General features: G+C 38.2%; 1 protein-coding gene and 2 pseudogenes across 1 annotated transcript in view; 1 reads left to right on the top strand and 2 right to left on the bottom strand.

The window, feature by feature from the left end:
* Window positions 1–24,916, bottom strand: part of 3830403N18Rik (RIKEN cDNA 3830403N18 gene) — a 314,245-nt gene that overhangs the window by 266,533 nt on the left and 22,796 nt on the right. The gene's annotated exons all lie outside the window — the stretch shown is intronic.
* Window positions 10,348–24,741, bottom strand: Gm14623 (annotated as a pseudogene).
* Gm6668 (predicted gene 6668) lies at window positions 11,493–12,347 on the top strand (annotated as a pseudogene).

The following is a 24,916-nucleotide window of genomic DNA, read 5'->3' as shown; positions in this document are numbered from 1 at the left end:
CAGTTTCCACGTGAATGTTGGCTTTCCATTATTTATGTTGTTATTGAAGATCAGTCTTAGGCCATGGTGGTCTGATAGGATACATGGGACAATTTCAATATTTTTGTATCTGTTGAGGCCTGTTTTGTGACCAATTATATGGTCAATTTTGGAGAAGGTCCTGAGAGGTGCTGAGAAGAAGGTATATCCTTTTGTTTTAGGATAAAATGTTCTCTAGATATCTGTCAGGTCCATTTGTTTCATAACTTCTGTTAGTTTCATTGTGTCCCTGTTTAGTTTCTGTTTCCACAATCTGTCCATTGATGAAAGTGGTGTGTTGAAGTCTCCCACTATTATTGTGTGAGGTGCAATGTGTGCTTTGAGCTTTACTAAAGTGTCTTTAATGAATGTGGCTGCCCTTGCATTTGGAGCGTAGATATTCAGAATTGAGAGTTCCTCTTGGAGGATTTTACCTTTGATGAGTATGAAGTGTCCCTCCTTGTCTTTTTTGCTAACTTTGGGTTGGAAGTCGATTTTATCCGATATTAGAATGGCTACTCCAGCTTGTTTCTTCAGACCATTTGCTTGGAAAATTGTTTTCCAGCCTTTCACTCTGAGGTAGTGTCTGTCTTTTTCCCTGAGATGGGTTTCCTGTAAGCAGCAGAATGTTGGGTCCTGTTTGTGTAGCCAGTCTGTTAGTCTATGTCTTTTTATTGGGGAATTGAGTTCATTGATATTAAGAGATATTAAGGAAAAAGTAATTGTTGCTTCTTTTTATTTTTGTTGTCAGGGTTGGCATTCTGTTCTTGTGGCTGTCTTCTTTTTGGTTTGTTGAGGGATTACTTTTTTGCTTGTTCTAGGGCATGATTTCCGTCCTTGTATTGCTTCTTTTCTGTTATTATCCTTTGAAGGGCTGGATTCATGGAAAGATATTATGTGAATTTGGTTTTGTCGTGGAATACTTTGCTTTCTCCATCTATGGTAATTGAGAGTTTGGCCGGGTATAGTAGCCTGGGCTGGCATTTTTTTCTCTTAGTGTCTGTATAACATCTGTCCAGGCTCTTCTGGCTTTCATAGTCTCTGGTGAAAAGTCTGGTGTAATTCTGATAGGCCTTCCTTTATATGTTACTTGACCTTTCTCCCTTACTGCTTTTAATATTCTGTCTTTATTTAGTGCATTTGTTGTTCTGATTATTATGTGTCGGGAGGAATTTCTTTTCTGGTCCAGTCTATTTGGAGTTCTGTAGGCTTCTTGTATGATCATGGGCATTTCTTTCTTTATTTTTGCGAAGTTTTCTTCTATTATTTTGTTGAAGATATTAGCTGGCCCTTTAAGTTGAAAATCTTCATTCTCATCAATTCCTATTATCCGTAGGTTTGGTCTTCTCATTGTGTCCTGGATTTCCTGGATGTTTTGAGTTAGGATCCTTTTGCATTTTGTATTTTCTTTGATTGTTGTGTCGATGTTCTCTATGGAATCTTCTGCACCTGAGATTCTCTCCTCCATTTCTTGTATTCTGTTGCTGATGCTCGCATCTATGTTTCCAGATCTCTTTCCTAGGGTTTCTATCTCCAGCGTTGCCTTGCTTTGGGTTTTCTTTATTGTGTCTACTTCCCCTTTTAGTTCTAGTATGGTTTTGTTCATTTCCATCACCTGTTTGGATGTGTTTTCCTGTTTTTCTTTAAGGACTTCTACCTGTTTGGTTGTGTTTTCGTGCTTTTCTTTAAGGGCTGTAATTCTTTAGCAGTGCTCTCCTGTAATTCTTTAAGTGACTTATGAAAGTCCTTCTTGATGTCCTCTATCATTTTCATGAGAAATGTTTTTAAATCTGGGTCTAGATTTTTGGTTGTGTTCGGGTGCCCAGGACTAGGTGGGGTGGGAGTGCTGCGTTCTGACGATGGTGAGTGGTCTTGATTTCTGTTAGTAGGATTCTTACGTTTGCCTTTAGCCATCTTGTAATCTCTGAAGCTAGCTGTTATAGTTGTCACTGTTAAGAGCTTGCTCTTCAGGTGACTCTGTTAGCCTCTATAAGCAGACCTGGGAGGGTAGCTCTCTCCTTAGTTTCAGTGGGCAGAGTATTCTCTGCAGGCAAGCTCTCTTCTTGCAGGGAAGGTACCCAGATATCTGGTGTTCGAAACAGACTCCTGGCAGAAGTTGTGTTCCACTCACTAGTGGTCTTAGGATCCCGTGTGGAATCCTGTGTGGGCCCTTGGGGGTGTCAGGCGACTCCGCTGGCAAGGAACCCTGGGGCTCGAGTGGAGTGGAAGGGGCTTGTGCCCTAGGTCAGGCCAGGGTAGTCTGCTTCCCTATTTCCCGCAGTCTCAGGTTCCGCGCGATTGGATTGGGGCAGGCGCTATGTTCCACTCACAAGAAGTCTTAGGATCCCGTGGGGAATCCTGTGTGGGCCCTTTCAGGTGTGGGGCGAGTCCGCTGGCAAGGTACCCTGGGGCTCGAGTTCCGCAGATTCTTAACATATTACAATTTATCTGGTTGTGTCACACATGTGCTTGCACGTGCACCTACAGACCACATGTCACAGTTCTCTTGTGAAGTTCCAAGGAAAACCTGTGAGAATTGCTCTCCCAAACTGTATGAGTCCCAGCAACTGAATTCAGGTCATCAGGCTTGATCAAAAGCATCTGTAAAAACCATTTCAACTTTACTTTGTGTCTACCTAGACACTTCTCAGCCTCCCAAACCCAAGTAGCCACATTTGTCTTAGCAACGTTTTGGGGATTGTCTGTGACTCTGACCCTGGCTCAGAAGTGTTAACCAAACTAATTGATGTTTGTGCAAGTTTAAACACAAAACTGAAACAATTAAGAGGAAATGTAAATTAAAAATAATTGCCATGAAGTATCTGGAACGTTTGCAAGGAAACAGATGTTAAAAGGCTGCCTTAAATTTGTTGCTGACATGTTCCCTAAAATACTGAACTATTGTGGCTTTTTAAAAAAAAAAACATGATATATATGAACTTGGACACTAAGAGATATTTTAGAGGTATTAGCCGACTGTGGACCATTAATAAAAGGAATCATATACTTTTGCTTGGTTTAATCAGCATGATTATCAAAATTGATTTTTTTTTTTTAAATTTTCTTTTCATTTGAAGCCCCTAGCAAGAATTCTCATGGTCCAGGGACTGAGCCTCACTCCATGGCATTACTTCTCTGCCAGGAAGAGTTGGCAGAGATGGTGCTCCCTGAAAATGCTCCAGGATTCCCCACTCCTCTCATGTTCTCCCAGAAAACAAAACATCTTGAGTCCTTCTAACAGTCCTAGGAGGCAAGTCTGTATACAGAATCCTGTTCTGGTTCTGATTTGGGTTCTGGTTAAAGATTATCAGTCCTGTTTTGAAGTCCTTCATATTGGGAAGAAAAATGTCTGAGGAGAAGCTTTTCACTAGACTTAGTAGGGTCACCAATAGTGTGGATATGGTTTTCCAGTTGGGCTTCTCAGGGCATATCTGGTTTTGCCCTTAAAGAATGGCTGGCCAACTGTGTGTGAGAGTGATTGAATGCTATCAGAGCAAGTCTGGCCTAAGGAATTAATTAGATTTCTTGATTTTAATCACACTGCTGTTTCTGTTTTGTCTCCCTACACAGACCCTTATTTTGGTGATGGTACCTAGGAAAGGGGAACTGGGCTGCAATCTGCACTCTCTTGATTGAGATTCTGTCAATTTCTCCAGATTCCTCCACTAGATGGTACCACCATTATTTAAAGTTTATTTTGCTTTTTGTCTACAACAAAGAAAGTTTCCTTTCATTGCCAGGACTGGATATTTCTAGTACCCACACATGTATACACACACACACACACACACACACACACAAAGACACACACACATGCACACAGTCATGCACACATAGTCACACATACGCACATACTTGCTCTAACAAGTGGGAATCCAGTCCAGGTCTTATACGAGGACATATCTTCATTGTTGGTGTGTACTGGCTAGTTTTGTGTCAACTTGACACAGCTGAAGTTATCACAGAGAAAGGAGCTTCAGTTGAGGAAATGCCTCCATGATATCCAACTGTAAGGCATTTTCTCAATTAGTGATCAAGGGGAAAGCCCCCTTGTGGGTGGGACCATCTCTGGGCTGGTAGTCTTGGGTTCTATAAGAGAGCAGATTGAGCAAGACAGGTGTGGCAAGCCAGTAAAGAACATCCCTCCATGGCCTCTGCATCAGCTCCTGCTTCCTGTCCTGCTTGAGTTCCAGTCCTGATTTCCTTTGGTGATGAACAGCAGTATGGAAGTGTAAGCCAAATAAACCCTTTCCTCCTCAACTTGCTTCTTGGTCATGATGTTTGTGCAGGAATAGAAACCCTGACTAAGACATGGTACTACTCCGTTTGCTCATATTAATCTTTTACTGCTTTTATTAATATAGTTTCCTCCTAACATGCTGACCAGCAAATTTAAGTTCTTACAACATAAGGGTCCATGATTCTCCAAAGAATGACACCAAGACTCAAATAGTACATAAACACAGAGTGTGTTATTCTGCAGAAGTCCAACATGCTGGGGTCTCACATTATCAAGATAGACCCAGAATTGAGCTCTCTCGCCCAATTTAAAGTACATTAAGGGAATACAGGAATAAGGCTTTGTCTTACTCTATCTCTGGGCATTCCAGAACCATTACTGGGGTGTGGTGGCTGGAAACTTTTACTGAGGTATCCTGTGGTGGGTGGACTTTGTTTTAGTCTATCCCTAAGGTGTGGGGGCAGGCTGGAAACTGCCAACCCATTGTTCTTGCTTCAGGACAGGTGGTGGGGCAGTTTCTTCTTCTTCTTTTTTTTTTAATTATTAGGTATTTTCCTCAATTACATTTCCAATGCTATCCTAAAAGTCCCCCATATCCTTCCCTCCCCACTCCCCTACCCACCCACTCCCACTTTTTGGCCCTGGGGTTCACCTGTACTGGGGCATATAAAGTTTGCATGTCCAATGGGCCTCTCTTTCAAGTGATGGCCAATTAGGCCATCTTTTGATACATATGCAACTAGAGTCAAGAGCTCCAGGGTACTGGTTAGTTCATATTGTTGTTCAACCTATAGGGTTGTAGAACCATTTAGCTCCTTGGATACGTTCTCTAGCTCCTCCATTGGGGGCCCAGTGATCCGTCCAATAGATGATTGTGAGCATCCACTTAAGTATTTGCTAGGCCCCTGCAAAGTCTCACAAGAGACAGCTATATCAGGGTCCTTTCAGCAAAATCTTGCTAGTGTATGCAATGGTGTCAGCGTTTGGAGGCTGATTATGGGATGGATCCCTGGATATGGCAGTCTCTAGATGGTCCATCCTTTTGTCTCAGCTCCAAACTTTGTCTCTGTAACTCCTTACATGGGTGTTTTGTTCCCATTTCTAAGAAGGGGCAAAGTGTCCATACTTTGGTCTTCATTCTTCTTCAGTTTCATGTGTTTTGCAAATTGTATCTTACATCTCAGGTATTCTAAGTTTCTGGGCTAATATCCACTTATCAGTGAGTACATATCATTTGAGTTCTTTTGTGATTGTTTTACCTCACTCAGGATGATGCCCTTCAGATCCAACCATTTGCCTAGGAATTTCATGAATTTATTCTTTTTAATAGCTGAGTAGTACTCCATTGTGTAAATGTACAACATTTTTGTATCCATTCCTCTGTTGAGGGGCATCTGGGTACTTTTCAGCTTCTGGATATTATAAATAAGGCTGCTATGAACATAGTGGAGCATGTGTCCTTCTTACCAATTGGAACATCTTCTGGATATATGCCCAGGAGAGGTATTGCAGGATCCTCCAATAATACTATGTCCAATTTTCTGAGGAACCACTAGATTGATTTCCAGAGTGGTTGTACAAGCTTGCAATTCCACCAACAATGAAAGACTGTTCCTCTGTCTCCACATCATTGACAGCATCTGCTGTTACCTGAATTTTTGATCTTAGCTGTTCTGACTGGTGTGAGATGGAATCTCAGGGTTGTTTTGATTTGCATTTCTCTGATGATTAAGGATGGTGAACGTTTTTTCAGGTGCTTCTCTGCCATTTGGTATTGCTCAGGTGAGAATTCTTTGTTTAGCTCTGAGCACCATTTTTAAATGGGGTTATTTGATTTTCTGGAGTCCACCTTCTTGAGTTCTTTATATATATTGGTTCTTTATATATATTGAGTTCTTTATATATATTAGTCCCCTATCTGATTTGAGATAGGTAAAGATCCTTTCCCAATCTGTTGGTGTCCTTTTTGTCTTATTGACGGTGTCTTTTGCCTTACAGAAGCTTTGCAATTTCATGAGGTCCTATTTGTCAATTCTCAATCTTACAGCACAAGTCATTGCTGTTCTATTCAGGAATTTTCACCCTGTGCCCATATCTTTGTGGCTTTTACCCACTTTCTCCTTTATGAGTTTCAGTGTCTCTGGTTTTATGTGGAGTTCCTTGATCCACTTAGATTTGACCTTAGTATAAGGAGATAGGAATGGATCAATTTCCATTCTTCTACATGATAACCACCAGTTGTGCCAGGACCATTTGTTGAAAATGCTGTCTTTTTTCCACTGGATTGTTTTAGCTCCCTTTTCGAAGATCAAGTGACCATAGGTGTGTGGGTTCATTTCTGGGTCTTAACTTCTATTCCATTGGTCTACTTGTCTGTCACTATACCAGTACCATGCAGTTTTTATCACAATTGCTCTGTAGTAAAGCTTTAGGTCAGGCATGGTGATTCCACCAGAGGTTCTTTTATCCTTGAGAAGAGTTTTTGCTATCCTAGGTTTTTTGTTATTCCAGATGAAATTGCAGATTGCTCTTTCTAATTTGTTGAAGAATTGAGTTGGAATTTTGATGGGGATTGCCTTGAACCTGTAGATTGCTTTTAGCAAGATAGCCATTTTTACAATGTTGATCCTGCCAATCCATGAGCATGGGAGATCTTTCTATATTCTGAGATCTTCTTTAATTTCTTTCTTCAGAGACTTGAAGTTCTTATCATACAGATCTTTCACTTCCTTAGTTAGAGTCACGTCAAGGTATTTTATATTATTTATGACTATTGAGAAGGGTGTTGTTTCCATAATTTCTTTTTAAGCCTGTTTATTCTTTGTGTAGAGAAAGGCCATTGACTTGAGTTAATTTTATATCCAGCTATTTCACTGAAGCTGTTTATCAGGTTTTGGAGTTCTCTGCTGGAATTTTTAGGGTCACTTATATATACTATCATATCACCTGCAAAAAGTGACATTTTGAATTCTTCTTTTCTAATTTGTATCCCCTTGATCTCCTTTTGTTGTTGAATTGCTCTGGATAGGACTTCAAGTACAGTGTTGAATAGGTAGGGTGAAAGTGGGCAGCCTTGTGTAGTATTAGGGAAGTTTCTAATGGCAAGGAATTTTCTGACTATCTTCCTGAAGTCTGTGTTCCTAGGCCTAATCTCATGTACTGCCAATTTGAAGCCTGTCAAATCAAGGAGTCAGCCTGTCTCATCAACCCCTGTGATGTAAGCTCAAGAAATTTTCCCAAAGTGGTTGGGCGCTATTATGAGATGCATTTTCAAAATGAAGGCTGTGCACTTACTGTGAGACTGCCTGACCCTTCTATGAAGTGGGAGGGCTATTACCAGGTCCCTGGAGGTCAGCCATTCCAAAGGTAGTTAGTCTCAAGTTCATGGAGACTCTGGCCACCCTGATAAGTTCCAGTTATATTGAGCAATGCTTGACACTTGTTCAAATCCCACCCTTTCAGATTAATTTTTGTGCTTCTAAAGATTATCCTGTAAAATCTTTATCACCAGCCTCCCACTGCCTGTCTTTCCCCCTTCAGAGTCCAAGAATCCTCTGCTAGTTTCCCTTCCTCCTTGCTTTAACCCACATTCATCTCTTTCATCCTTGTCTTCCTGCATCTCTTCCATATTCATCCTCCTTCCTCCAACATCAGAACCCTCTGTTCCATCCCATTCCACTCTTACCCCCGTTCTAAATTCTTTCACTTCCCCTTATTTATCTATACCCCTTGTTTCCAATCCCCCATCCCTCCCATGATTATCAATATCCCTCCTGGAGATATACAGTTTTACCCAACTTCTTTTATTTCCTTCACTGCCCTTGGCTTCCTGCTTAAGAGCCTGTCATTCTCTGGACCTGACTCAGGTTCAAGCCTGTGTTTTTCCACATTGGCAATACCCACTACTTCCTTGGAAGGGCAGTGACTTAGACTATCCTGTTGCCCTTCCCTGATCTATGGTCCTTTTTCTACTTATGATCTGTCTAACTGTTATACCCCTTTTTCTGATACGTCCTGAACACCAAACATACTCCTATCATCTGTCCTCCGTCCTCTCTCTTCCACCTGGGATGGTACCCAGAATCTACTTTTTATTACTTTACTTCAGAGGAAAGGGCTCACATTGAAGCAAAGTCAAGGAAGGCTTTTTCTGGCCTCATCAATTGGTATGGATGCTGAAAATCTACTTGCTTTTAAGGAAATTTCCCATCTAAACACCCTGATTGTCACCCCAATATGTATGCTGGTTCCCAGGCCCTGGACATTTTCTATTGGTAGATTATGACTGGAATTCATGGTGCAGCTTGAAAACTCACAATTTTTCCTAAGACTACTATTGTTCTTCAGGGCCCATAAGAGTTTCCAGGGGCACATCTCAAGGACTTACAGGAAGCTTTACAAATTTACACCCTTTCGACCCACTGGACCCAGAAAAATGCAGGACATTCACTTTGGCTTTTATCTACAATCTTTTCTGGATATATGTGGAAAAACTCCAAAAGCTAGAAGATTTTGCAGGGACAAATAGCTCCCATCTCATCAAATGTCCCAGAAGTTTGTTTCTGTTTTATTTTTTCCCCAGTAACCAAGACACTGAAAACAAACAAACAAACAAACAAACAAACAAAATAACCTGCCTTCCAGCGAGGTCTGCCTTACTTCTTTGCCTGCATTCCTAATGTTGTCTCCTGACCATCTTTTGATGCTTTCTGTCCAATCATGGAATCCTGGTTTCATCACCCACACATCTAAAGCATCTAAACTTCCTCTGTCCATCTTACTTTCTGCTCAGGGACAGAACAGGAGTGGTACTTGCATTAAGTCACCAGAAATCCATTTTTGACTTGGATTGTCTCTGAGTTTCTAGATGGAAGCTGGGCCTGACACTAGTTTTATTAGACTTCAATCCTGTCAGCCAGATATAGTCGTCAGGGGTGGAGTCAGTTTGAGTTAGCAACACTCTACATGTACCCATGTTTCCCTAATCCTATACACAACAAGAGCAGGGACTGTGCCAGCACCCACAGCCATATGCTTGGAGCCTGGAATTGTGAGCTTTGGGCTTCAATACATGGAACAAACCATTGTATATGTTTGATTACAGTCTACCCATTACTTCTGCTGTGTGCCCACAGAATCTTACTCCCAGAACAACATTCCAGAAAATTCTTGAGAAAGTGGAATGTTGTATGTCACTATCCTACAAACAGAACAATTGCCATTTTCATAAGACCAGTTGTACCAACTTAAGAACAAAACAATGATGCTGGAGAGCGCAGGGAGATTTGTTGGGCCTTCACCACTCCTCTTAGCTATAGAGTGGTTTGAGTATATAGGTTGGGGTATACTAGGTAAATGGGGACTCCATCTATGAGTTTATAGGGAACCCATTATCTATACTGGGTGAAGACTTTCTAGTGAGACTTCTTTGGAGTCACCAACATTTCTCACAGTAATGCCTCATTCATGTTCCATAAGTCTAAATTATCTCAGTTTCCCCCATGGGGAATTGGACTTTTGAGGTGGAGTTAGACACTGTCTAGTCCCTCACTGCCTTATCTTTTGTGACTTGTGATTGATAAGAAATGTATTTATTCTAAAGCCAAAACCTACATTTTTTTGAGACAAGATTTCGTGTCCTGGAATGTACTACTATGAATTGTAATGTAAACATCTGTGTTTCCCAATGGTCTTAGGCAACTGCTGCTCTATAGACTAGGCTGGCCACAAACTCACACATCCACTGGCCTCTGCCTCCCAGTTGGTGGGGTTAAAGGCCCCTGCTACCATACCCTGTCTCTAAACCTATATATTTACTCAAAAAAGGTAATAAATATTGTAAAAAAATCACTACCACAGATTAACAGCTGTTTATTTAGAACTCAACAGGAATAGAGGAGCCACATTTAAATGTTACTGATTACTGATAATAAACTACAGTGAAACTGGAAAGGCATGTGTCTGAGATAACATGAATTACATCAGCTCAGCTTCATGATTTCCTCAAGACTCATCAGAAGAATTTTTATAGTTAAAGAAAACAGAGTATTTTGGTGCCTCTTCTCTTCCATGTTGTTAGAAATCAATATTTAACCATCTGTAAATTTTCTTTCCAGGAAAGCCATTTGCTTTTTAAACTCACTGTGAATACTAGAAAGTACACTGCTATTGTCTTTGTCCAAGTTTTCCATACCCCAAATCACAAAAGATGGTTTAATTACTGTACTGGCTAGTTTTGTGTCAACTTGACACAGCTGGAGTTACCACAGAGAAAGGAGCTTCAGTTGAGGAAATGCCTCCATGAGATCCAACTGTAAGGCATTTTCTCAATTAGTGATCAAGGGGGAAAGGGCCCTTGTGGGTGGGACCATCCCTGGGCTGGTAGTCTTGGGTTCTATAAGAGAGCAGGCTGAGCAAGCCAGAGGAAGCAAGCCAGTAAAGAACATCCCTCCATGGCCTCTGCATCAACTCCTGCTTCCTGACCTGCTTGAGTTCCAGTCCTGACTTCTTGGTGATGAACAGCAGTATGGAAGTGTAAGCTGAATAAACCCTTTCCTCCCCAACTTGCTTCTTGGTCATGATGTTTGTGCAGGAATAGAAACCCTGACTAAGAAAGACAATTACAAAACTTTTTATCACAGGTTCTAAACTTTAAAATCAATTTTCACAATTAAGAATCTTTTCTTATTCAAATAATATATTTTATCTTTTCCATCTACATAAAATCATTGTAATATATAAACAACCAAAGTCATACCATAAAGAATGTATATGCATTATATATGTGAACACATGAATGAAAGTTAATTACATATTGCTAAAATAGTACACTTTGTGTGAATTAATAGTTTAATGAGAGGTTAAAGTTAGATAGAGCAGAAAAGGTGCAGCTCCCAGTCATCCCGAAGCTCAGTTGGGAGCATAAAGAACTGGACACTAATTAGACAATATACCAAGACTCAGTCTGAAAAGCAGGGTCGATCAGGGATTTACATTAGTTGGTACCATGCCTGCCTAGCATGAATAAATCCTAGATTTAATCCTTAGGGTAGCATAAACCAAGTAGTGGGGCGTGCTAATATTCTTAGCACTAAAGAGGTAAAGGCAGAAGGATTAGGGCTTCATGGCTAATCTTACGTATGTAGGAAGACAGAGGCCAGTCTGAGCCACATTAAGACCATATATTTAAGCAGAGAGGAAGGAAAAATGTGTAGAATTAGAAATTCCAGAAAACCTGGATCCTGCTCTCAGAGCCATTGCAATACATTGTGCTCCATAGACAGGGCTGGGGCAAGCAAGAGCCAGAGGGGCACTGGGCAACTCTGTGCCTCAAGGAGGAAAATCAACTAAACATGGGCAAAAGAGATCTTAAGAAGCCAAGAGGCAAAATGTCCTCATATGCATTCTTTGTGCAAACCTGCTGGGAGGAGCACAAGAAGCACCCGGATGCTTCTGTCAAATTCTCAGAGTTCTCCAAGAAATGCTCAGAGAGGTGCCAGACCATGTCTGCTAAAGAAAAGGGGAAATTTGAAGATATGGCAAAGGCTGACAAGGCTCATTATGAAAGAGAAATGAAAACCTACAACCCCCAAAGGGGAGACCTAAAAGAAGTTCAAGGACCCCAATGCACCCAAGAGGCCTCCTTTGGCCTTCTTTTTTTGAGTACCGCCCCAAAATCAAAGGCAAGCATACTGGCTTATCTATTGGTGATGCTGCAAAGAAACTAGGAGAGATGTGGAACACTGCAGCAGACGACAAGCAGCACTGTGAGAAGGCTGCCAAGCTGAAGGAGAAGTACGAGAAGGATATTGCTGCCTGCACAGATAAACGGAATCCTGATGTAGCAAAATAGGGGGTGTTGAAGGCTGAAAAAAAGCAAGAAAAGGAAGGGGAAGATGATGAGGAAGATGAAGAAGATAAGGAAGATGAAGAAGAAGATGATGAATAAGTTGGTTCTAGTGCATTTTTTCTTGTCTATAAAGCATTTAACCCCCCCCCCCCGTACAGAACTCACTCCTTTTAAAGAAAAAATAGAAATGTAAGGCTGTATAAGATTTGATTTTAAACTGTACAATTTTTTTTTTGTATAGTTAACACAGTACTGAATGTGTCTTTAGATAGCTCTGTCCTGGTGGTACTTTCAATGACCAGTAACCTTGCCTGGTACAGTCTGGGGGTTGTAAATTGGCATGGAAATTTAAAGCAGGTTCTTGTTGGTGCACAGCTTAATTTAGTTTTATATGGGGACAGTAGTTTGGTTTTGGTTTTTGTCTTTTTCCTTTGGTTTTATTTTTGTTTTTGTTTGTTTGTTTTTCATCTTCAGTTGTGTCAGATGCAGCTTATATGAAGATAATTGTTGTTCTGTTAACTGAATGCCACTCTGTAATTGCAATAAAAAGTTGCAGCTGTTTTGTTGACATTCTGAATGCTTCTAAGTAAATAGATATTTTTATTAAAAAAAAAACTAGACAATTCAAAAGTCCAACCAGTAAATTTGATCATTTTGAAAATTTCTGATAAGGTTCCTAAATATCAGGTGATAGTTTATTTATTATGACTAGCAGCATGAATAAAAATAATCAAATTCTCTGTATTATGAGATTGTTTTCAAGTTATATAAAACAAAACCCACATTTCATTCCTTTTTTTATTATGGGATCATGCTGTGTATCCCAGCTAGTCTGCAACTTCCCATCTTTCACTCTCAAGGCTCCCAAGAATTGATAGTATTTGCCTATGCTACTGTATTCATTGAAAAATTAAGTAAATTTAACTAACATGTAATTTTTTGTCTAGTATTCCATGTGTGCTCTTATGTGTGGAGAGACTTCTAAAAAATAGCACAGGAGAGCTCACCCCTTTAAAAGGAAAAAAATGTATACAAAATAGTTCAAATGCTCCATAACTGGAATGGAAATAAATCTAGTTTTAGTTATAGTGTAGAAAATGGGGTAATTCCAACTAGGTTGGCAAAATAATAATGTTTCAAAAATAGAGGAATTAAAATCTTCTAGGGAACGAATATAACCAAAGAATGGAAGGAAGTACATAGCCTGTGGTATAAAGCAACTATACAGAGTGATGATGTTAGTGAGCAGTTACAGTAAGTGGAAGGGATCTTGTAGAATAGGGAGTTATACATTAAATGTTTTTTTAAACTAATTTACTCTTTTGTTCACTTTAGATATAGGACTGATAGGACCCAAGGTGGATCTGACCGAAAGGCTCCTCCCTGGGAACTAGCTTTCATGGTGGCAGGGAAGTTGCCAAAAGAGGGAGGCAACCAATAGTCTTATTCAACTATGGTGAATATGAACCACAACAACTGCTAGCACGGCATAATAACACTAAAGCTGCAGCAGTGGCATGAACACATTGGCAGTAAACCAAAAACTCTCTAATTGGACTTCAGACCTGCTCTTCGATGTTTTTGGAAATAGTTTTTGAAAGTGTCTTAGAGGTAATCCTATAAATGTGTAACAGTTAAAAAGGGTTTTATCATTTATTTATATGGGCATGTATATGTGCACACGCATGCATATGGGTGTTCATGAAGGCCAGCAGGTGTCCTATCTCCTGAAGCTGGGGTCATGAGCCAATTGAAATATGTGCTGGGAAGCAAGTTCCAGTTCTCTGAAAGGGCAGCAAGCAATCTTAACTGCTGAGCCACCTCTGCAGCCCCTGCCCGAATGTACAAATTTTAACCCTCACCTTTTGTGTTCTGGACTCACTTTTAAAATGATAAAATCATTTTGGCTGTGGTAGTTATTCTAGAATCTATCATGTCAAAAATACTTCTATAATATGTTTGGACACAAAAGTATTGGAGACTCTCAAGAAAGCACTTGCTTATTTAAAAAATTCTAGGCATACAAGTTCAAATAAGTATGTTAAAATGTTAATATAGTATACATTTGGTGCATATGCATGTTTCTGACAGAAAGTTTCATTTCCCATTTTGAATAATTCATCACCAATACTGTGAAGAGATCTGCCAATTTGCTTATCACTTCAGTCACAATCAATTAATGCAGAATAGAAAGTAGTTAAAATGTTGCAATGCATGAAGAGAATGTATTGAATTACAACATACTACATATCTTTAAGAACTTGTCATTTGCCTGCTTAAGTGCTTTCAGGCTGTGGACCTGCTGTGATGTGGTTTGTGGAAAAGTCTTCTGTTGCTGACAAAAGGCACTCCACAAATATAAATGGATAGCTCTGTAATAGCAAGTAAGTATGAAGTTTGTTGCTCTTGATGCTCTTCTCGGCTTCACTCATGCTGGGTAAAGTCTACAACTCTGCTGATAAGATGGACTGAAATATTCAGTTCAGAAAAAAAAAACAATTATAAATTAATCTTAAAGGATTCCTTAAAATGAATTGTTTTTATAATAAGTGTCATCGATATGTTTATATGTTTTTATCACTTAATTTAGGTAATTTTTGTTTTTGCCACTAAACAGGAAAAAAAGGCCTCAAAGTCCTGGCATAGAAATATTTAAAGACATATTCTGCACTATATAGAACTCATCATCTTCCTGCCTCAATATTTCCAGTAGGAGGTATTACATGCATGCAGCTTATGCCAATGAGCAGGAATTCTTCATATTCAAGACATAACTTATTCTTGCAACACTTACATAGATGATTTTTCAGTAACAATGCCCTTTCATCTTCTTAACCTATCCTCCACCAAGAACTTTGCCCTCTAACCTACTTTATCTAATCTTTTAAATCCTGTCCTCTAGATTTTGCCACCGGTGATAACATACCTCTCTATAGTACTGGTAATCGCCAATATGTATTATTAGTTCCATGGCAGATGTTGTTTTGAACCTTATTATGGAGATTAATTCTGTACAAACTCATTTAATACTTTGAACAACTACAGGAAATAGATACTTACCATTCAATCTCAAAGATGAGGAAAGTGAGATGTAATGGTACACTGTCTGCTGTTCAGAGCTACCTATTACTACAATTAGATCTAAATCATTATCTTCCCAGAATCTACACTATAATCATTATAGAAACTCTCTCTTTCCACATATTATGGGCTTATATACACTTTACACTGTAGCTTACTCTTCTTAGTATTTTAGCTGATCCATCGTTCACTACCAAAAATCCATTAACTCATCTTCTTGTCATTGTTGTCCCTACACCTGGTATCTTCAGTTTTCTCTTTCTAGCCTTAAATTCCTTAACCGGTTATTAAAACTACCTCTTTGTATACAAACCTTCCTCAGTACTTACTCTTTCCCATTTACTTGGTTAAATCCTAAATTTGGGAACCTCAGGTCTAGCTAATCTGTCTGATAGCAGCACTTTTAGAATCTGATGACCATATTTCATGGAGTACACAGAGTGTACACATGTACACATGTACCCAAGTGATGGTTCAGTCTCTTATCCTCACATCTCCCACCTACATATGACTATATGCCATGTGTTTTCCTTTCCAGTTTTAAAGCGGTCTAAGCTTCCTTTTGACTAAGTTTCAGTCTCTTCACATACCCCACTATTACAAACTGAGCAGCTGTCTTTGTTTTCCTCTTCTTAAACATATGCCTTTTTTTCTTAAGACAAACAACAGAAACTCCTTTTCCTATCTTAGGTTTTCCTATCATGCCTTATATTTATTTCTATGAAAATTCTGCTCACTTTTACAATCTAATCATGAGGATTCAGGACACCAAAGATGAACTCTATATTGTCAAATCTACCTTATTTTAACTGTAAATAGCATACTGCAAAAGTAACAGTCTATTATTCTTTCAGAAGACTTTCATTACTTGGAGGAATTTAATTTCTACCTAATAGGTCATTTGTTCTCAATCTGTTTATCTGGCTCACTCTCACCCTCAAGAATCAATACACTGAAAGAACCCAAGGATCTATCTGCCCTTACACTTCTCATTTACAGCTGAGTCAGCTCTTGATGGTTTCATCTGATCTTCATGGTTTAAAAGTTACCTAAAATTAACAATTCTCAACTCTGTATCCTTGACAAATTGATTTCTCCCCAACTCCATCCTCACATACTAGTGGCTTACTCAACTGCTCCACTGAATGTCACAACTGTTTCAAATGGGACATTCTGCAACTGGATTGACCATCCAGCCCCAGAACTGTTTGGATATAATCAAGACACCAAATGTAATATGAAAATGGTTTCCTAAATACAAAAATGTGAAAAAAAATGAATGGAAAGTGCATTTAATGCTATAAAATGTATGCATGGGTTTACTTTCATAGGAATAGATAAGTAACATGGATCTGACTGCTGAGGGTAAATAATGTTGTGAACTGGTACGGTAGCTTTACAAGAGTGTGCTTGCTTGACTTGCGAAGCTGCCCTGGGTTAAGTCAAGAAGTCAGAAGGAGAAAGAGGATGAGAAGTAGGGAAGGAAAGGGGGTGTGAGGCAAGGGAAAGGGAAAGAAGGAGAGGAGCATGAAGATGAGAGGAAGAAACCACTGTAAAACTTATTCTGACAACAGTGATGGGTTCAGGAATGGGAAGATGATCAAACCTAGTTCAGTGATATTTCCTCACAGGAATATTATGCCAGGGCTATCAAAAAGATTTTCTCAGTTCAGTACAGCTAATAAATTTGTTACTACATCTAAAAATGGAAGATTTACCGTATGGTATTTAGTAAGTTAAGTAACACCTAGAAACAGCTCAGATACATAATACAACCTTCACACCATTCAACTATGTATGAAACAAACCTACCCACAATTTCTAATATAGAAACTAGGAATCTTTAATTTATTCTTCCACAAGTTTTTGTTGCTTGAAATTGCAAGAATCTTAACTGGATATCAAAAGTCAAATGGCTTTTATTAGCAGGGAATGTGTCTATATTACTGTGCTTTATAGTTCAGCAGGAACAGAACACAAAACTAATAACAGATAAGAAAACCTGACACATTTCCCTTTGACTTATGCAAGCTTAGTTTCTATTTTTACTTGAGATTTAGTTATAATAGATTAAGTATAACACCAATTGTGATACCAACAGTTAGGTTATCTTCAAGGTCTTCAACATTCTTCATGTCAAAATCCCACTGCTGAAACAGAGTTATAATATGCTCAGTATATTCAATTTTAAACTCCCGTCTGTAAAACATAATGATGAATATTGTATTACATATCAAAATGAAGAGAATGTACAAGAAAAATTTATTTCCCTTATTATGTACTATAAAAGGACATAGTAGCAATGTAAATATTCTTGTGGGAAACTAAAAAAAATAAATAAATGTATATTGATTCCACAAGTATTGTTCCTAACTAAAAATCTGCTCTCCCATGACTGTCTAATTAAATAATAATAATATTTGATCATCCATCTTCCTGTACATATTCATACATGTGTGTATATATATATGCAATATCATATGCATAAGGATGTGTGAATTTTAGAAAAAAATCATTTCATCTTCAGTTTTGTTTCATTTTTTTCTACTGAAAACATGTTCTAATATCAACACTATATAAGTTCCAAATAGACATATTTCACTTAAGTTTTTTATCTATTTAACACAGCCAAGATCACAAGGGAATGATTAAATCTCATAAAATACATAAATTGTTTACAATTTGAGATTGACATACTTCTAGCTTGTCAAACATATCTATAAAAATGATTAGCTTCTACTGTACTTTCACAATGAACAGAAATGACTTTTTAAAAATGTCAATTCTCTTTAATTATTATATAAAAGGAGAAAACTGTGATATTCACAGGCTTCCCAGAAACATACTTCATCCAGGAAGCTATTACAACTATCATTAACATAGAGAAAACAGAGCCAAAATTTTGCAGTAGATTCCATTTAGTGGAGTAATTTGCACCAATGGATACTATGAAATCATCGAAATATGATTATAAAGTAACGAAGTCTTACACTTCATCTTGATGAACTTTCCAACGTTGTTTGATATGCTTGTCACAGTCTTTGACAACATCTTTAATATATGACTCCATCCTCTTTTTATTTTCAACAACAGCACTGTGAAGGTTAGCTATATAGAAAAAAAATCATTAAAATTTAATGTTAGCTGGGTGTTGTGGTGCATGCCTTTAATCCCAGCACTGGGGAGGCAGAGCCAGACAGATTTCGGATTTCGAGGCCACCCTGGTCTACAAAGGGAGTTCCAGGAAAGCCAGGGTTATACAGAGAAACCCTGTCTCGAAAAAACAAAACAAACAAACAAAAATTAATGTTGTAGAAAATGATATTGCTCCCACATATGCAAATAAACACAGGTAAAGGTAAAAACCATTGAACAATACCAAAGATATACCATCAGTCTCAACTAACCTGACCCCTGAGATCTCTGCAACACTGAGCCGCCAACCAGGCAGCATACATGAGCTAGTTCTAGGCCCCTGACATATATACAGCAGGGGACTGCCTGGTCTGGCCTCAGTGGGACTCAAGGCCCACTGAGACTTGAGGCCCCAAGGAGTGGGAATGGGATGAGGAACTGTGGGAGGGCTGACAAGAGCAGAAGGCAACTGGACCATAAAAAGTGAAAGTAATAATAAAAACACTTAAACATTAAATTTTTCAATTAAAATTAAGATCAAGAAAATGCCTAATGCATGTTATATTTTATAGCACTTTTAGGTTTTAGACTAGATATATTCAAGCAGTAATGTTTATAGAAATATTCCAAAGTCAAATAAAATTCTAAATATATGAAACATCTGTGTTCCTAAGCATTGTGAATGAGAACTACATAAAATTACTATAATTCTGATGTTCCTACTGAAGATAATCTTTTAAATTTGGAGATCATAAAAATAATCTAATAAACAAGATGCCAGAACAAAAAGTGTATCGGGAAATACTAAAAAATGGCCCAGCAGGCTTCCTGAGTTAATGCCAGCAACTGGTAGACCACATGGTTCCAGCCAGGTGATCTCAATTCTGCTGTCTCTCTGGCAAGGCTGGGGTATTCTTTTCTGCTGGCCAATTCTCCGGCGTGGCTGGAGCTAAAGTTCCCTTCTATACCACAAAAGCACCATGCAAGGATCGTACACCACATGGTTAGCCACCACACCACCCATCAACCAAGTAAATCAAACCTCTTGAAGCTTATAATTAATGACTCATATTTATGTATCAATAAGTTCTCAATTTACAAGATGCCAATACAATAATTTCAGAAAATGATAAAAGCTTTATCTCAATTATTTTAACCTCATGATATCATAACTACCTGTGGCTGTTTAAAGCCACACTGGTTTACTTCTGCCTCCATCTTGTCCTTCTCCTCTCTACCCCAGATGCTCTCTCTCCCCTGCAACTCTCACTGCTGCCTCCCTTTTCCTTGTCCCATCTCAGGCCTCCTGCTACCTAATATTTTAGTGTGATTGGACAGGAAAAACTCTGTCACAAAAAGAACCTTTAATTTTTTTCACAAGGAAAAAAACATAAGAAAGGACTTTGTAGTTTACAGAATACTCTCCAGTTGTAAGGATGCTTGACTGCATTGCTGTAACTAATTATATGAAAAAAATGAGCAACAACAACAAGAATACACTCTATCAAAGAGCCAGAATCAAGGCTGGATGTGGTTGTCACACACCTTTCATACCCATTCTTGGGAGGCAGATGCAGGCAGATTTTTTGAGTTCATGGATAGCTACACGGTGAATTCCAGACAAACTAAGGTTGCATAGTGAGACCTTTTCCCAAAATATTTTTAAGTTAAGTTGAAAGTTTTTTTAAAAATTGAAGGCAGGCATTCAAAAAGGGTAACAATAAAGTGATAAAATTTATCCATAATACAGCAACGATAATATGAAATGTACTTTTTACAAATGAAAGCAAATCCAAAGATGGAAGAAATCTTAGTTTAGTAGTTATTGAGAATATTTTAAATAATTTTGTGAAGTTTTTATAGGACATATTTACAGTTTGTAAAAATTTTAATACTTCAAATAATGTTTGCCAAAGATACAACTTTCTACAATAAGCAACTATCACTACCTATGATGAAACTTAACTATTATATAAATATTTTATGTTTTCAGCGTCTATAATAAATTACCAAACACGTACTCTGATAAAACCCAGCTGGGGAATACTCCAAAAGGACTTGAAAGTATAAATTATCCTTGAAAATGAAGAAATGCTAGCTGTTTTTTTTAAAGAATATTGTCTCCTAAACTGGATGAGGTGTTTCTTTAATTGTCTGAATTAATGAAAAGCATACAAGATTTAAAAAGAAAAGAGACCATGGCTTTGAAATAAATCAAGGATTGCATATATTTGAGGTTTGGAAGGAAGAAGGGGAAACGGCATATTATAATCTCAAAAAAATAAAAGGTTACTGCATAAGAGATCAAATAAATATGAGTATTGTCTCTTACAACGTTCTTAAAGTGGATAATTGTGATTTTTTTACATCTGATTAAAGATCTCTCACTGACCAGTAAAACTGTCTTTTATTTTCAATACATAATTTATTGTTAAAATGATATGGGCAAGACTAATTTGACTCAGTGTGCTAAATATATACATCATAAAAGAGTCTGGTACAGGCAGAGGCAGGTATATGCCTTTGAGTTCGAGGCCAGCCTGAACCAGGTGATCCCACTAGAGACCACCACATAGATACCCTTTAAGCTGAATATAAAGTCTTTATTTCAGGCTAGGGGATGTATGGAGAATTTGTCCAGATCATGAAGCCCTGAGCCTTACAATTCTTAGCCTTTTGTGCGTAAAAAAAAAAAAAATCATATCCTGGTTGGCATTTCAGGAAGTAATGGGACTACAGGAGCAAAAAAGCAGGGATAGTACACATATAAAAGTTTCACTCAGAGACTTTCCCAATCCCATCCTGAAATCATAGACTTCGCCATTGTTGCTGTTTTGACAGATGGGCTAGCTAGTTTTTGTAGTTGTTTTTCTTTTGATTTGCTTTTGTTTCTTTTTTTTTTAAATTAGTTTTGACATAAACTCTTCTGAGTGAAGATATCCCCATATAAGGAAATACCTCTATGATATGGGGCAAGCCTATATGGCATTTTCTTAATTAGTGATGGGAGAAGGTCCAGATCTCTTATTCATCTCTCTCAGTGTCTCTCTCAATGTCACCCCACTCTCTCTTTGTGTGTGTGTGTGTGTCTGTGTGTGTGTGTGTGTGTATGTGTGTGTGTCTGTGTCACTGTGTCTGTCTGTCTGTATATATGTCAATGTGACATCCCTTGGTACATGTTCCTGGGTTCTATATGAAAGCAAGCTGAGCAAGTCACGAAGAACAAGCAGTAAGCAGCACTCTTCCATGGCTCTCCTATCAGCTTCTCTCTCCAGGTTCCTGCCCTATTTAAGTTCCTGTTCTGACTTCCTTAAATGATGAAGTTTGGTTAAAAAGAGTAAGTCAAATAAATGTATTACTTCCCATGTTGATTTGGTCATTGTTTTTTTTCTCGTCACAGCAATAGTAACTCTGACTAAGACAGGAAGATTTTTTTCCCTCTTGTTGGAATGCAAGGCCTGAATGGTGTTTCTATCATGGCATCAGTTGTGCTAAGATCTCAGGATCTATTAAATTTCTGGGAGTCTATAAAGTTCTGGGGGGCTGTTACAATAAAGAAACCGAGTTAAAAGATAAAGAAGTTGGGAGGGAGAAAGAAACCCAGGAGAATTCCTAGAGAATAGGGTAAATGAAGCATTGATATACACAAAGATGTGTATGCATAAATCTGTTAATCCAAAGAACTATTTTTTATAAAAGCTTTGCATCCATTTCACTTTCTACAATTCCTTTTAAGTCACACACACACTCAAATATACCAGCTTTAATTTTCCTGTCAAGGAAAAAGGTAAATAAGAAAATCTCCAACAGCAAATCAAAAATATTAGAGTAAAATTTTATCTCTGAGAATAAAGCATAAATTAATAATCCTTTAGAACATTAACCACCTATAGCTTTAAACAACTTTCTCTAGATACATATACACAAAAAATGTACCTCCAATGTTTTCCATCCTTTTCTTTACTTCATTTCTGTAAAGAAATTACATTTAAAAAGTTAAAGCTGGGTATTTAATTCAATGGTCAAGCATCACTCCAATGTTCAAAGCACTAGATTTGATATCTATCACTAACAAAGCTAAACCTTTCAATTGAATGTTTATAATATAAAATGCCCAAAACCTAAGATACCCAAGATATAAGATACAATTTCCTAAACACATGAAACTCAAGAAAAATGAAGACTGAAGTGTGAACACTATGCCCCTCCTTAGAAGAGGGAACAAAACACCCTTGGAAGGAGTTACAGAGACAAAGTTTGGAGCTGAGATAAAAGGATGGACCATGTAGACACTAGCATATCCGGGGATCCATCCCATAATCAGCTTCCAAATGCTGACACCATTGCATACACTAGCAAGATTATGCTGAAAGGACCCTGATATAGCTGTCTCTTGTCAGAGTATGCCTGGGCCTAGCAAACATAGAAGTGGATGCTCACAGTCGGCTATTGGATGGATCACATGGCCCCCAATGAAGGAGCTAGAGAAAGTACCAAAGAAGCTAAAGGGATCTGCAACCCTATAGGTGGAACAACATTATGAACTAACCAGTACCCCGGAGCTCTTGACTCTAGCTGCATATGCATCAAAAGATGGCCTAGTCGGCCATCACTGGAAAGAGAGGCCCATTGGACACGCAAACTTTATATGCCCCAGTACAGGGGAACGCCAGGGCCATAAAAGGGGAGTGGGTGGGTAGGGGAGAGGGGGTGGGTGGCTATGGGGGACTTTTGGTATAGCATTGCAAATGTAAATGAGCGAAATACCTAATAAAAAATGGAAAAAAAATAATATAAAATGCTTGATTTCAAGGAAATATCACATGTAAAATAACATATACAATACCTGTTAGATAAAATGGAAAAACTTTCCCTATTCTTATTTGTAATTGTTTTCTTTTAAATATGAACTCGGTCAAAGATTATCATGAGAAAGCTATGTAGCTGAGAATGACACTGAACATCTTACCTTCCTGCCTCTACCTCCCCAGTGCTGAGATTACAGTTATGAAAATAATTTTTAAGCAGGCAAAATTAATATATTACCTAGTATTGCTACTACCCTTTTGAAATTAAATATGCTATTTTTGTTCTTTTAAATAAGATATCAATTTTATTTGTAGTTCTTTGAGACTTTTTTCTTTCTTTTTTTGTTGTTTTTATTTTTGACAATTTCCAACATTGATGCAATGTATTGGGAACATGTTCATTCCATTAGTCTCAATTTTCTTTCTTTTTTTTTTATTACATATTTTCTTCAATTACATTTCCAATGCTATCCCAAAAGTTACCCCCTCCCCCCCCCACTCCCCTACCCACCCATTCCCATTTTTTGGCCCTGGCATTCCCCTGTACTGGGGCATATAAACTTTGCCTGACCAATGGGCCTCTCTTTCCAGTGATGGCCGACTAGGTCATCTTTTGATACATATGCAGCTAGAGTCAAGAGCTCTGGAGTACTGGTTAGTTCATAGTGTTGTTGCACTGATAGGGTTGCAGATCTCTTTAGCTCCTTGGATACTTTCTCTAGGTCCTCCATTGGGGGCCCTGTGATCCATCCAATAGTTGACTGTGAGCATCCACTTCTGTGTTTGCTAGGCCCCGGCCTAGTCTCACAAGGGACAGCTATATCACTGTCCTTGCAACAAAGGCTTGTTAGTGTATGCAATGGTGTCATCGTTTGGAGGCTAATTATGGGATGGATCCCTGGATATGGCAGTCTCTAGATGGACCATCCTTTTGTCTCAGCTCCAAACTTTGTCTCTGTAATGGAAACAATCACCCATGGAAGGAGTTACAGAGACAAAGTTTGGAGCTGAGACAGACATTTTTCAACACTGTATTTTGAGCAAAAATATAAATGCAATATTATTCTGAAGGTTAGAAAAAATATTATCTTAAATTATTTCTGTTTTATAGGAAGAGTTTTTAAGTCTTTCTGAGATAATACCACTTTAAGTTATTTACAATTTATTGATGTGTGAAAACTGTAGAAGTGAAGTACAATATGTATTCCTAAGACTGATACAGGCTTATGAAGAACAAATAAGAATAAACGAAATACAAGGAAATATGTACCTTTTATTCTATTTCAAGCAACTATGTAAAAAAATCAAAAGAACCATGCAGGTAAGATGACTTGGAAGGTAAGGTAGCAGAGCTTACTTCCAAGCTTAAAATCAACATGACACTTATCTGATACACACATGGGGGAGGAGAGAACCAACTCCTATAAATTATCATCTCACCAGCCTCCTTCCCCAAGACACAAAAATAAATTAACTTATAGGGTACCATCAATATTCAGAAGTAGATAAATTGTACCTGTAAGAGTAGAGTGTGCTGAATAATCCAGAACATCATCCTCTTCTTCACCATCATCAAAGTTATAGATTGAGAAGTGCTTCCTATTGTCCATTATTGGCTTCTCAAATGCAGGCTGCTTTTTTTTTTCAGGGAAAAATACAAATTTTCATTTAAAAGTGAAATAGGGAACAAATCTCTAATCTGTATCCAGAGCAATGAACTTAACCAATATAATGTAAACTACCCAATAAGAATGACCTGAGTTGAATAAAAGGTTACCAATTTAC

Source organism: Mus musculus, chromosome X (assembly GCF_000001635.26).
Source record: "Mus musculus strain C57BL/6J chromosome X, GRCm38.p6 C57BL/6J".
Lineage (NCBI taxonomy): Eukaryota > Metazoa > Chordata > Mammalia > Rodentia > Muridae > Mus > Mus musculus.
This window is presented reverse-complemented; position numbering and strand designations above follow the sequence as displayed.